At 37.4% G+C, this 13303-nt stretch overlaps 1 protein-coding gene and 1 long non-coding RNA gene across 5 annotated transcripts in view; one reads left to right on the top strand and one right to left on the bottom strand.

Moving 5' to 3' along the window:
• Nucleotides 1–266: 266 nt before the first annotated feature.
• On the bottom strand, nt 267–7643 carry LOC121949284. The gene is made up of 4 exons (XR_006106226.1): nt 7528–7643; nt 7240–7326; nt 6259–6421; nt 267–326 (listed from the first exon to the last, which is right to left on the bottom strand). It is a non-coding gene; the product is annotated as an uncharacterized LOC121949284 (long non-coding RNA).
• A 3972-nt stretch (nt 7644–11615) lies between these two features.
• Nucleotides 11616–13303, top strand: part of phc2b (polyhomeotic homolog 2b (Drosophila)) — a 50373-nt gene continuing 48685 nt past the window's right edge. For all 4 annotated transcript variants that reach the window (XM_042508947.1, XM_042508938.1, XM_042508930.1 and 1 more), the window contains exon 1: nt 11616–11738. The gene's annotated coding sequence lies outside the window, so the exon portion shown is untranslated. The remainder of the gene's footprint in view (nt 11739–13303) is intronic.

The raw sequence follows: 13303 nt of genomic DNA, 5'->3' as shown, positions 1-13303 counted from the left end.
GAGGCACGGGCAGCAACAGTACACAAACACTCACATGGGCCATTCATTGGCGGTGAAACGCCCTGCGAAACACTGCAGCCTTGTTCCTCCCCACACATCGCTGCACACTGCCCGGCATGTTGTAATTTTGATGGCAAAAATCCTATTATTTTGATCGGGTGTGAGGAAATTGAAGTAATGAGCGTATTTGATGTGCCCTGTAATTCAGGTTCTGCAGAGAGGACGGAGACACCGTTAAGTGCTGTGACTCAGCTACCAGTGCTGAGGCACTTTGATGGACCACATGCTCTTATGAAAGAATCCTGGCAGGAAACACAACGATTTTTCTGTAAAAAATAAAAATAAAAAAACATCAGCTTTTTGTGGCACTCTCTCTGTCTCATAAAGAACAATTGCTTTACACAGCATCATCCCAGCAGAATAATGTTTGTGGCACTATCCTCGCTGTAAATGCAGTGATTTCTCTCTATAAAGAACAACCGCTTTTCATGGCACTACACCGGCTGGAAACACAGCTCTGTCTCTGTGTAAGAAACAAACCTTTCTTGTGGCACTATCTCGGTGAAACTGCAGCCATATTTCAGTAAAAAAGAATCACTTTTTGTGGCACTATAATGGCTGGTAAAACAAACAAACAATTGTTTTCATGACTTTCCCGGCAAAAAACACAGAAATGTATTTGTAAAAATCAACCACTTTTCGTAGCACTATCCCAGCTAAAAACACAGCAATGTCTCGCTAAAAAACCCAAAGCTGCGTCCTTGCTGTAGCAGCCATGGGTTCGCTCCTGGCTCGTGGCCCTTTGCTGCATGTTATCCCCTCTCTCTCCCCTTTTCATACTTACAGTCTGTTCTATCAACTAGAAGCAAAAAAGGCAACATAATGATTTTTAAAAATTGTTTTCGTGGCACTTTTCCCACTGAAACCACAACACTGTCTCTGTAAAAGAAGAACTGCTTTTTGTTGCACTGTGCCAGCAGGAAACACAGAGATGTTTTGGGGAAAAAAAAAAACAAGAGCTTTTTTTGTGGCACCATCCTGGTGGAAAATGAAGCAATCTCTCAGTAAAAGAGAACCACTTTTCATGGCCCTTTACCGGCAGAAATCGCAGCAATGTCTCTCTGAAACAGAACCACTTTTCAAGGCAGTATCCTGCCAGGAAACGCAACAATGTCTCAGTAAAAACAACCACGTTTCATGGCTGTATCCCCAGTGAAATCAAAGCGATGGGCCGCTAAAGAACAGCCATGTTTTGTGTCCAAAAAGACTTCACCACTCACAACAAAAAAAACAGACTGAATTGGTCTGCAGCTTGGCAGGTGTCCGGAAGTGGCACGCTGTCCACCATCCTCTGTACTCCTCGATGGCAAAGTCAGCTGATACACAACATCACTTTAGAAACATTGATACGATATACATGAGATGTAAAAATGTAACATATCCTTGGTTTGCAGAAAAGTTTAGTGTCAACATTTTCTTCTGGCCACTGGGCAGAATTCAGAGGAAATTCTCCACAAGATTTTGCAGGATGCCAGAGAGAAGTATTAACTCATTTAGACATGTCAACAACAGTCACTGGAAAGGTCAGAGAAAGTTGGGAAGTAGTCTTCCTCTTCTTGCTCCATAAACGATGGGCAGTTCCTCTGACTGCTTCACTCAGCTTGTGAATAACTGTAAATATCGGTAATAGTGGTGTAAGCACACCATGACTGAGTAAACAGGTCAACGTACAGGATGCCTGTCAACCTTTTTTGTGAAGTCTACCTCATGCAGCAGGGAGGGGATGTCTGCTGGGTATGAATCAGACTAAATATCCTTCCTCACAATAGTCATCCCCGCTGTACAAACACTCAGTGAGGCAAATCGGAGAACGACACAACAATGAGGAGAAAACGAAGTAAATCTTGAACTAATAAGCAAACTTTGATGCGAGAGGCCACTCTATCGTCATTCCCAAGCTCTTTCATGCAAAAAAAAAAACAGTTCAAAAAAGGCATCAAGGTGGTGGTTTGGTCTCTCTCTTTGAAGAAAATAATGAAAGCAAACACAACAGGACTAACCAGAGAGGAAGCAAACGCATGCAGCCTTTGACTTCTGGAATTTTCATTGTTTCAGGGGAACAATTAACCCTGTTCCTGGATGCTATTTTAAACACCTTTTCAACGATGATGACAACTGAGAACAGAATTCGCAAAAGACATTACAGACTTAAAGAGGAGCTACGCCCATTTTTTAAGTTCATGCATGTTATTGCCATGGTCTAAAGCAGTCAAAAACATATTAGTAAACAAGAGCAACTCTCTCTTCCAAATCCATAAACTAAAGAGCCTAAACTCAAATTTGTGGTTTAAACAAGTATAGTCTGGAGCTGCCTCACAGACAATGAATTGGTAGAGATGTTTTAGATAGCTGCTCTCAATCAGTGAGTGAACCTCAGAGCTCCATCTACTGGACTACAGAGGTACTACAAATGGGTTAGATTAATTCAATTTGATTCAACTCAAACAACCTTATTCCTCCCAAAGGGCAATTCAGTTTCAACAGTCTACAGACCACACAAACACCCTCAAATCAACAGCAGACAGAGGCAAGGAGCACGCCACAGACAACAAATAAACAAATCAGTATGTTGGGTTGGGCCAATCACGCAGTACACAGTTCAAATTTTAAAGAACAATGAGGAAAAATAAACAAGGAAATAATGAGGATGCAAGGCAAAGAATACACAAGCGGTGAACAGCCAGGACAGTAAAATAAAACGGAGTAGCAGTCGGAGTCACTTGAATCAAAATGACACTTTTTGTAATTGACAAAGCTAATTATTTTTCTATTTAAACATGCTTAAGACTTCACACAAATAAAAAACTATCAAATTAAAATGCATGTTTCAGTGGCCAGTTATGTCTGAATATCTCCACACCAATCACAACACATCATCAGGTAGAGACAAACGTGTGTTTGTGCTGTTAGCTCGGGAACGTTGCCTTGGATGCAGTGACATCAAATGGATCAGTTTTTGAAACCAAGAGGTGATGTGAGCGAGAAGCTGAACTCATTGGCCCATTGTCTAATAATCAGGGCCCCTGGGTACAGATATGCTAAGGGCCACACTACCTCCCCTACATAGAAACAAGACACAGACTTTAGTATTGTGTCTCTTTGTGGTAGTTTTGTTTCTTTTTTTAGTCATTTTTTTGTCTTTTTGAGGTGATTTTCTGTCCTTTTTTAGTAATTTCATGTCTATGTTTTGTGTCTTGTAGTTGTTTTGTGTCCTTTTGTGATGGTATGGGTCTCTGGGATCATTTCTCATTGAGATAATTTTGTGTCGCTTTGAGGTCACTTTATGTCTTTTTGGGCATTTAAGTTTCGTTTTGGTTTGTGTCTCTTTGTGGTTGTTTTGCACATTTTTGTAGTTATTTTGTGTTTCTTTGCAATCCCCTGCATCTATTTGTGGTTGTTTTGTTTCTATTTGTAGTCATTTCAAGTCTCTTCCTGGTCAGTGAGTTTTAATTTGAGGGACAGTTTGCAAAGTCAGGGCCAGGAGCAGCCCTGACACTTCTGACCCGGGGCCAGCGTCCGGAGGGCATGTTCAGAAATCCATTCTCACTCTGCACCAGTAAAGCTCCAAAGTGTGTGATAAGAGAACGTGAATGCATTAAATTTGAATTCATGATGGCAGGCAGTGATGCTGTGTGGTAAAGGTGGTGAAACTGGCAAAAACTATCAAAGTTACAGAGACACTTTGACATAAAGTAGTCAGGATGTGTTGTGAAGCCTAAAGAATATTCCCAACATTAACAGCTGACAGTAGCATAACAGATATTTACAGAGATAGATCAATTTTTTTTTCTCCATTTTTAGGTCATGCTTTTTATCGTGTATTTGGGATGGGGGTCCTCTGACAATCAGAAGTGGGCCTTCAGTTTCAAAAGATTGAGATGAAAGATTGGGCATTACAAAAGAAAAAACCTTTTTTACTTACTTAAGTCACTATACTTATGTATATATGACAGACCACTGTAGAAATATGAATATGTTAGCAGGAATAATTCCACAGTTAATTTGGACTTTATTTATTTAATTATTATTTTTGTCACTTTGACCGACGGTGGCTTTTAGTTTTTACACGGAGAGGCATTAGACAGAGGTAAAATGCACCTATTGTGGCATTTATTGTCTTCCACACAGACATCCTGACACACACCAACTTATACTCTCCCTGCTACAAGTGATTAAGAGGAAAAGGCCACTTAGGTGGGATCTAAATAATATGATATGATAAAGAATTAACAAAAAAAACAACATCTAAGGCTATTCTATATGATTTTTTTGTTTTGATTGTGATTTTTTTCTTCTCAGAGTAGGATTTCTCCAAATGAGTGGGAGCCTGAATGAGTGAGGGCGAGCCTGAGCTGAGAACGTACTTTGTAGGGTTGTGACATGATGGCCCCCTCTTGTGGACAACAAGTAGAATAACATGACAATGCTTCCAAAATCAGATTAATAACTTACCCTATGTAGATACAATGTTTTCTGCACTACAGACTGAAACATCGACTCATACACAAACACCAGCAGCAGAGGGCTTAAAACAAACAGTCTTAAAAAGGAGTCTTAAATTAGAAAACCACTGACTCCTTTTCCTAAAGACTCAGGAGCATATTGAAATAACGTCACAGAGCGCCACAGGAAGTCATTCCTGCCTGTGACCATTAAACTTTACAACTCCTCGTTCAAAGTGTCAACAACACATCTGTAATTAAAATTCCATCATTTATTTATCATACTTGAAATGTCCTATAGGGTTTTTAAAGTGCAATAATTCTTTATATCATTGTGTTAACTGTAATATTTGGTGCAAAACATCAACTACAGCAATCATCTGTGCAATTATTATATATTATTATATATTCTTATTGTTATTCTTACTTATGTATGCATCTGTTTTACACTGTAGCATCACACACGTTTATATTCTTAATTTACATACTAGTTTTATACATTGCATTGTAGCATAAGGCACAGTTTTAAATTTTACACACTTTACACACTCAGCACATTTTATATATTTATCATTTTAAATATTTACATATGAGTGCTTATTGTTTACAACTGTATTTCTTTACATTTTATATCTTTATACACTTGACATACTTGGCACCTTATACAAACTTATATTTTTTAATATTTACATACTAGCGTTTATTGTTATACGATTACTGTATATCTTATATTTTTATTTACTTTGTGTTGGCACTTATTTCTACTTGCTATAATTCTCTATGCTTGGCATCAGAGCGACTTTAACAAATCCCAATATCCCCCGGGGAGCAATAAAGTATTACTGATTCTAAAGTTTACTGTTTACTCCGGTGGGTTTGGTGACTCCAGCAGTCACAGAGGGCTGTGTGGGCACAGAGAGGGGGATTTCTGTATGTGAGAATGATGCGTGCCAAGCATTTCCCGGATGAATAAATGTAATAAAGGACACACCCTTGTTTGCCTTTAATAGGCAGAGTCAGTGCCATTATGTTTGCTTTCAATGTGGGAGTTGACTGTCGAACATTTTGTGATCTGTTAGGCTACAGTGAGTGCAGTATTATTGTGGATTAATTCCAGTCTTGATTGTGACTCACTTAAATGATGCCTCACTCTGCGGCGCACTGAATTCACGATGTAACATATGTTTGTACCATGTGTGATAAGTCTTGCAGGTATCGTTGTAGTTATATAGTTAGAGGTTATCAAGGGGCCAAAAAGTAAATTATTGTTTATTTTCAACCTTTTTTTTTAAAAATTTTGGTATTTTTTTCTGTTGTTGTTGACGTGTATTTCTTCACTATCAGCAGATTTGTTTGCTATTTAACCCTTTCATCCTTTTTACTATTTTTATTGCTATTTATAGCTAGTTGTTTATTTTTTATGGAATTGATCTTATTATTGATTGCTATCATGTGTTATATATCCTTTTAGCCCACTAATGTACAGTTTGGGCATTGCTGTCAAAGAGCTTAACGCTTCAGTTCTAAACACCAAACTATCTTTCACTTTTCTTTCAATGTTTAATTTTACTTAAAAAAAAGGAATATGGATGTAACATTTCCTGTGTACAATTTATGTCAGCATCATAAATGAGATGTTTGTTTGCCATTTTAAAGGAGAATTGCCACAAATCACCTCTTTCACTGAGTTAAGGACATTTTTGCTTATGTAAGGTCTGTGAAAAGCGAAGGACAAACACACAAAAATCTTGCTTACCTTGGTTTCATGGCGGTCTTTCACAGTATCCTCTGCAGCAAAAATCCATGTTGAGTAATAATTGTCCATGAAAAGATGACTGGATCCCAGTTTCAGTCATTTCTGTTCACTCACAGACAGTTTTCTGTTCTCTCCAACGCTCCTCTTCCACTTCTCCCATCACCTGATTTAAAATGTAATAAAGTCATTATCTGTGCGATAAAAGAGCTGCTCATCATACAGTTTGTTTGTTTTTTACCGTGAGACAAAGCGACTCAGTGAAGCTCCAACAGATGTTTACACATGTAAGCCTTTTTTAAATGTAAAATTGTATCAAAAATGGTACGAAATTTGCAAAGACCTAGTGGTATTTCTTTATGTAAAGAATATCATGATTGGGGAAAGGAAGGAAGGAAAGATTAGTCTCTGCCTATTAAGACAGACAGTTGCATCAGGATATAATATACATCGCAAAAAGCTTAATCTTTGAGGTTAACCAAGGTCAAGATTTAACACACACATATATATATATATATACACACACACACACATGCACACACAAACAAACTAATCGGTACATATATGGGCCCAGTGTGATGACTCTGAGTCTGATAAATATATAAATGGCTCCACATTGACAAGTTACAACATTAAAATAATCTTACATGCAAACAAAATAATATAATATCCCATGATAATCTATGAAAATCATGTTATGATCATAGAAAAATTATTATGTTTAAATTAATATGATTCTTAAAAAAAAGACCTTCTTCATAATGAGTAACCTAATTTCCCTGCTGATACTTCAAGTACATTTTGCTGTTATGAACTATTACTTAAGTTACATTTTGAATCCAGGACTTTTTTTGTAAAGCAGTATTAGAAACTTTTACTGAAGTACTCAAAAACATTTGAGTACTTCATTCACCACCAGAAATAACATCATAACCAAAATTTCAGTAACTACAAAGTGACGTCATTCGTCAGCGTGCCGCTCACCTCCTCCGTCATTTGGACTGGTCCATTGGTGGAGGGTTATGGGGGGAGACGGGGCTGCTGAAGATGAAGCTGCATCTGTACTTTGGCCTGATATCGGGCAGAAACAAGGACAGATAATTTAGTGTTGATAACTTGATAAAAGCTTGATTATATTGATTCACTGACAGTGACGCAAAATGTAAACACGCAGAGTTTTCTGTGATGACATTAGCTAATGCTAGGGCAGCAAACTTAGCCTATTTCACCGTCGACTAAACTGGTTAATTTCTGCCAATCACGGTGACCCACCTTTCTGTGTGAAGAATTGGGCGACTGCTGTTGCCCTTTCTGTTCTGTCTCGTGTTTCTTTTTGTCTCTGGTATCCGGACTTTTCTTCTGGAAGCTTTTACTTGAGGCTCAGCTCCCCCGACCCTCTTCACCTCCTTATGCTAACAACAACTGTTAATTGCGCCAGGTGTAGGGGGCAGGACCGAACCATTTCATAACAATAGACGGGGGGAGCAACACTTTCTTTTATTTATTGATTTATTTTTTTTGCAAAAACAAAAAATAAAAAGAAACCGTCAGTATTAAACGGTTAATGGCGATACGTTAATCTATTCCTGAGGAGAAAAAAATCGTAATATTCTAATATTTTTAGGGCTCCTGACAGTCATAGTCCCTCAGAATCAACCACCAAATTATTGTTTGGACTTTCGTTTTTTCTTTTTTTTTTTGTTGTTATTTGTTTTTTGCAAAAAAAAAAAAAAAAAACTTAAAATACATATTACAATGAGTACAACATATTTTGACCTCTGCAGCAACTCATTTGTTAAAGTGGATGTCAGATATCAGAGATCATTGGTAGCCATCCACAGACACAGTTAAGTCTAGGGATATGCTGCCCTCCAAATGTATGTTTAGCATTCATATTTGAATCTCTCAATAGTTATTATCAAGAGCTTAGTATTTTACACACAATAAAAAAGGTATGTTTATACATGATACTTAAGGCAGCTCTACACATTATTGTAGTCCCAGTTAAACTTACAACTCAGTTTTATTCAATATATGTAGTGGGGGGTCCTTGCTCCATTTCTCTTTCAGCTAAGGGGTCCTTGGCCACAAAACCATTGAAGATCCACCAAGGAAAAGTTGATTATTGTGTATTTGTTGTTGTTGTTGTTGTTGTTCTAGATCTATCTGTGTGTATGTAGCCTGTATACTTTTTTTTTTAAATTTCACCTTATCTTACGTACTCATTCCCTTATTTGATTATTTACACTTGTTTTTTGTAATTGCATTCATAGATCATTCAGATGTTTTGTGGGACCATTGGGGATGGGTGGGTCTGGGACAAAAAATGTGTCTTTAAAGTTCATCGCATTGCATTGTTCTTGTTAAAATGTATAAATACACAAATTGCTTCCTACTGTTTTGTTTGTGTCTGGGGATGGTCGGCAGACTGCTACGACACAACCAGAGAGACTGGATTGATATGGAAAAACACATTCAAAAATGTATAATGCATTGAGACATTCATGCACAAGCAACAACCTATCTTTTTCTCAATAATGTTGGTTTACAGCAATAAATGCTGAAAGGATTGAAAAACATTGAAACAACAAAAAAGCCAAAGCTGCCAGAGCTTGTGTGCTAGCACTAAAAAAAGAGCTGTGCAAGAGTATTTTTTTGACACAGTATATGATTTTCCAATTTTAACTCTTAAAGTGTGTATAAAATCAGCGAGCAGCTCTGAGGAGGACACTCTGGTCCTCCCCATCTCTGACCTTCCTGAAATGGAAGATAAACTGAGCTGAATGGGAGACCATATAAATATTCCATAAGTATTACCTACACAACATTACATCTGATCCATTATATCATCTAAACATCACTTTAAAGATATGTTCCAGCCCAGCTGAATCCAGTGTTACCTCTGCAGCAACATTAATATCGCAGTCTGCGTGCTGTGAGTCTAAATAACATGTCTTTGGGGATTAACAAAGTTACTGGGATGATGCTGCGTTCATGCTGATGCTGCGAGTGAGCGAGGTATCAGGGGAGCTATGAAACACCAGATAATTAACTCAAGGGCCAACCAAATCAGTCATATTCTGATAAATTATTCAGTATTTGCAAGCAGATGAATGCACTCCCTCCTCATATTGCAGGCAACACAATAGCAACTGGCTGAAACATTAGCAATTCATTGCTGTCCATTTTATTATTGTGCACGGTCATTTTCATGTGGACACGCAGTGTGAAATGAGAGCTCGCAAAGTGGTGTGCAGCACAGTTTGACGATGCTGGTGGAGAATGGATGAGTGCAAGACGACAGTGAAGAGCACAACTGAAACATATTCACAAGACCAGTTTTGTCCGAGAGAGTTTTGTGGAGAGAGTGAATTACGTTATTGATGGGTGCATATTCATCACTCTCTTCTGGAAAATGAAATAACAACTAAATAGTTATTAAAAAGTTAAAGACTTACAAAAACAAAGATAAAAATAGCAATAAAATATAAAATAAAATATATTTTAAAAAATGAATATATAAAGAAGATAAAATAACAAAAATTATATTAAGTAATTGGTTAATAGCTTTTCTTTTTTATTGACAAATACAATTAAAATATGTTGATTATTTTCTCTTTTTTTTGTCACATAGACTTCAAAATAATCCAAGTTTGAGACAATAAATTCTACCTTGCACTTTGTACTTTGTAGCATGGGGAAACTATCCCAATGCAAAAGTTGAGCTCATTCATAAAGTAGAACAGTTGTGAAAGTGACAGAATATAAAAGATTTTTCTGACCTATTGAGGTGCTCAAAACACTAAATTTCATCCAGTTAGAGGTGCTGTTTTGTTAGTGGGGGCTCATCTTGACCTCTGACCCTGCAGGAGACAACAAATAAGGCAGTTTTAAAGAGGGGCAATAAAGTGTCACATATCTTTAAGACTTTGCTCTGGTTCTCCTGCAGCACTAAAGAGTACCCAAGTGAGCTGAAAATCACAATTGTAGTGTAGTGGTGGAAGTACATTTACTAATGTACAAGGTACATTACTTGACTATTTCCATTTAACACAATAATTCCATTTATATTTCTTATATACTATATGAAGAGACAAGTACTGTACATTTTACACCACAACATTTATCTGACAGCTTTGGTTACTAGTTTCTTCTCAGGTTACATATTTTAATACCCTTCACATCCAATGAAAACCATGCATTTCTAAAAATGTGTTAACTTAAACTTAATGTTTTTCTTGTAAATTGAAGAGTAAGTGTTTCTTTTTGGGTTGAGACAATCTTCCAATTTCGAAAGCTAAATCAACTATATAAAAAACCTGCTTGGATCAGATGGAAAAATGCATTTTCACAAAGCTGAATACAGGGCTGATTTTCTGATGAAAAGCTGATTTTTAGATATATGTGGTTTTCACAGGACAGAGATGCTGCAAATCATGTGATGCTAAGAACAGAATGCATTTCTGTAAATTAAACAAACTTAAAACAGTACATAAAGGAGTTGAAATTAGTACAGCATTAAACAGCTACACCCGTAAAATGCCCCATACACATTAATGCAACACTAATATGCATCTAAAAACATGTGTAATAGTAAAACTCTGACAGGAAACATTTCCTGCAGAACTACTTCCGATACTTTGGTATATTATGTAAAAATATCCAGTACATAGGTTCAAGGTTCCAGGAACAAGGTTAATTTGTGGTGAAATAAACAACAATTACAAGGGCAGTTGATGTCATTGAAAAACTTGGGTCACAGACTCCCTTCAACAATGTCAAATAAATGAAGATAAAGTGCAATATTTAGGCCTACCACTAAAAAACTACAGTTTCAGTTAAGTATGAGAATATCTCAAGTGTATTTAACAATTTACTATCATATGTGACAAAAACATCAAATCCACACTTTTGAGAAGATGTATGTGATAGACAGATAGATAGATAGATAGATAGATAGATGACTAAGCTAATAAATATAAATAAATAAACAAAGAATTTGCACCTTATTGTTATTTTTTATTTACACAGGATGGTTTTACTTTACTTAAGCAAAGGATGTGAAAACTTCTTCCCTTCACTGAACTTGAAGCTTCAGTGCAAACACTGTGCAGTGCAAGGGTTAAATCCCTTTGTTACCATGGTGATCAGGACAGCAGTCGCCACTTGACAGGCGCACAAGAGGCAGGAGGAGGCGGAGGGGAAGGGGGGGAGTGGGTGGGCTGTTGATTGACAGCAGAAGGGGGGGGGTCAAACGTCATACTCTGCGCTCATTGGTCAGATGTGCGTCACGAGGCCAGTTTGGAATGCAAATGAAAAGAGTTGCTGCGGCCCACCCACCCCTGCTCCGCTCCGCTCTGCGTGCTGCCGCTGTCTGCTCGGAGCCTGTCGGATACATCCAGGAATGGTGTAGAATATCAGGAAAAACAGCCAGGGAGAGCGGACACAAGGATCAGCGAGGCTGCGAGGCTTTCACGTTAACGGTAGGTGGTACGGCTATAGCTCGTCTTGGCACGCGGTGTCACGGTTGGCACTGCGGGGTCAGTCACCGTGTGTGTTTGTTTGTGTGTCGGAACGCGTGAGGTTAATCGGTCGCAGTGGCTAACGTCTTCCCGGGGCCCCAAAACAGCAGCACGGAGAACCGATCGTCTCTAGCTTGCTTGCTAACGTGTTTTAAAACGGCTAACTTTAGCCTGCAGAGCCTCTGTGTAGTTTAAAACAGCAGCACGATGACGAAAAACAACCCGAGTAGCGCTAACGTTAGCTAATGTTGTCATGGAATTCAATAACAGCTATCAAATAAGCTATGAATGAAAAATCAGTGCTTGATCAAACACTGTAAGTTGAATATTTTGCCCAGCAATAGCATCTCTTCTTCGGCTTCTCTATTGCTTGCTCCGCTTCATCACTTTAAAAGTGTTGGCTAAAGTTAGCCAGGTGCTTTCTGCAGGAACTTTGGTCCCACAGGTCATGACCTTTGGCACGGAGGAGGAGTTATTTTGACAAGTGTGGGTCATCAGGTTAACTCCAATGCTACACTGGAGCTAGAATAGTGTGGCCATGGCCTTCCAGTGACCTGACTGTAGTTAAAATAACATCACAGCTATACCATCTCTCCTCAGTGTGTCTGTGTTTAGACACAGTATGTGGTCATGTGTTTTCAAGTGTTTGCACTGGGCTGCAGCTAACAGTAGTTTCCATTATGGATTAATCTGTCTTTTTTCTTGTTCAATTTATTTAAAGCATTTTATTGAGAGTGGGGTCAGTTTGCACAAATCATTAGCAAACATATACAAATATAGAGATTATTGGTACATTTACAAAACTATTTCAGACACCTTTCTCTTTTAGGTTTAAAAAAAAAAAAGGAAAAAAAGTTGCCATAATTATTTCCCAGAACCCAAAACATCATTCAAACTGTGTGTTTTGTCCAACAAACAGTCTTAAATTAAAAAAATACTCAGTTTACTGATGTATATAGCACTTTGTAAACTCTGTTTTTAAAGTTGTTGTATAAATAAAGTTATTATTATTATTATTATTTTTATAGACCAAAAAAGAGGTTAAAAAATACATTTTTTCCATGAAAATTAACCAAAATGAGCAATGGATTATTACAATAGAATCTAATTTTATTACCTGTTTATTAGATAATCAATTAAATGACTACTTATTTTGGCTCTCGCACAAAAAGTTTGCCCAAAAGACAAACCAATTTGAATGTACAGCTGAGTGATATGGAGAAAATCAAAAAAATCACCATATTTTTGACCAAATAGCTCAATATGAATAATGCCACATCAATGCCAGGTTGACTGTCTGTGCTTTCACAGAATACTTACATGCTGACTTTTTTGATCATCATCATTAATGTGAATTTAATGACTTAGTGGGTACAGGGAAATAATATAATGATTTTAGTTTTTATATATAAATATATATGAGAAAATTTGTTCGAATATTGTTTCTTGCACCCATTGTGTGGTTTTGTTAATTTCCTACAGCCAATAAGGTCAGACAGCCACTTCACAAGTTAAAACCTAGTGAC

Source organism: Plectropomus leopardus, chromosome 2 (genome assembly GCF_008729295.1).
Source record: "Plectropomus leopardus isolate mb chromosome 2, YSFRI_Pleo_2.0, whole genome shotgun sequence".
Taxonomy (NCBI): domain Eukaryota; kingdom Metazoa; phylum Chordata; class Actinopteri; order Perciformes; family Serranidae; genus Plectropomus; species Plectropomus leopardus.
Note: the sequence above shows the minus strand (reverse complement) of the source record. Positions and strands in the feature narration are given on the sequence as shown.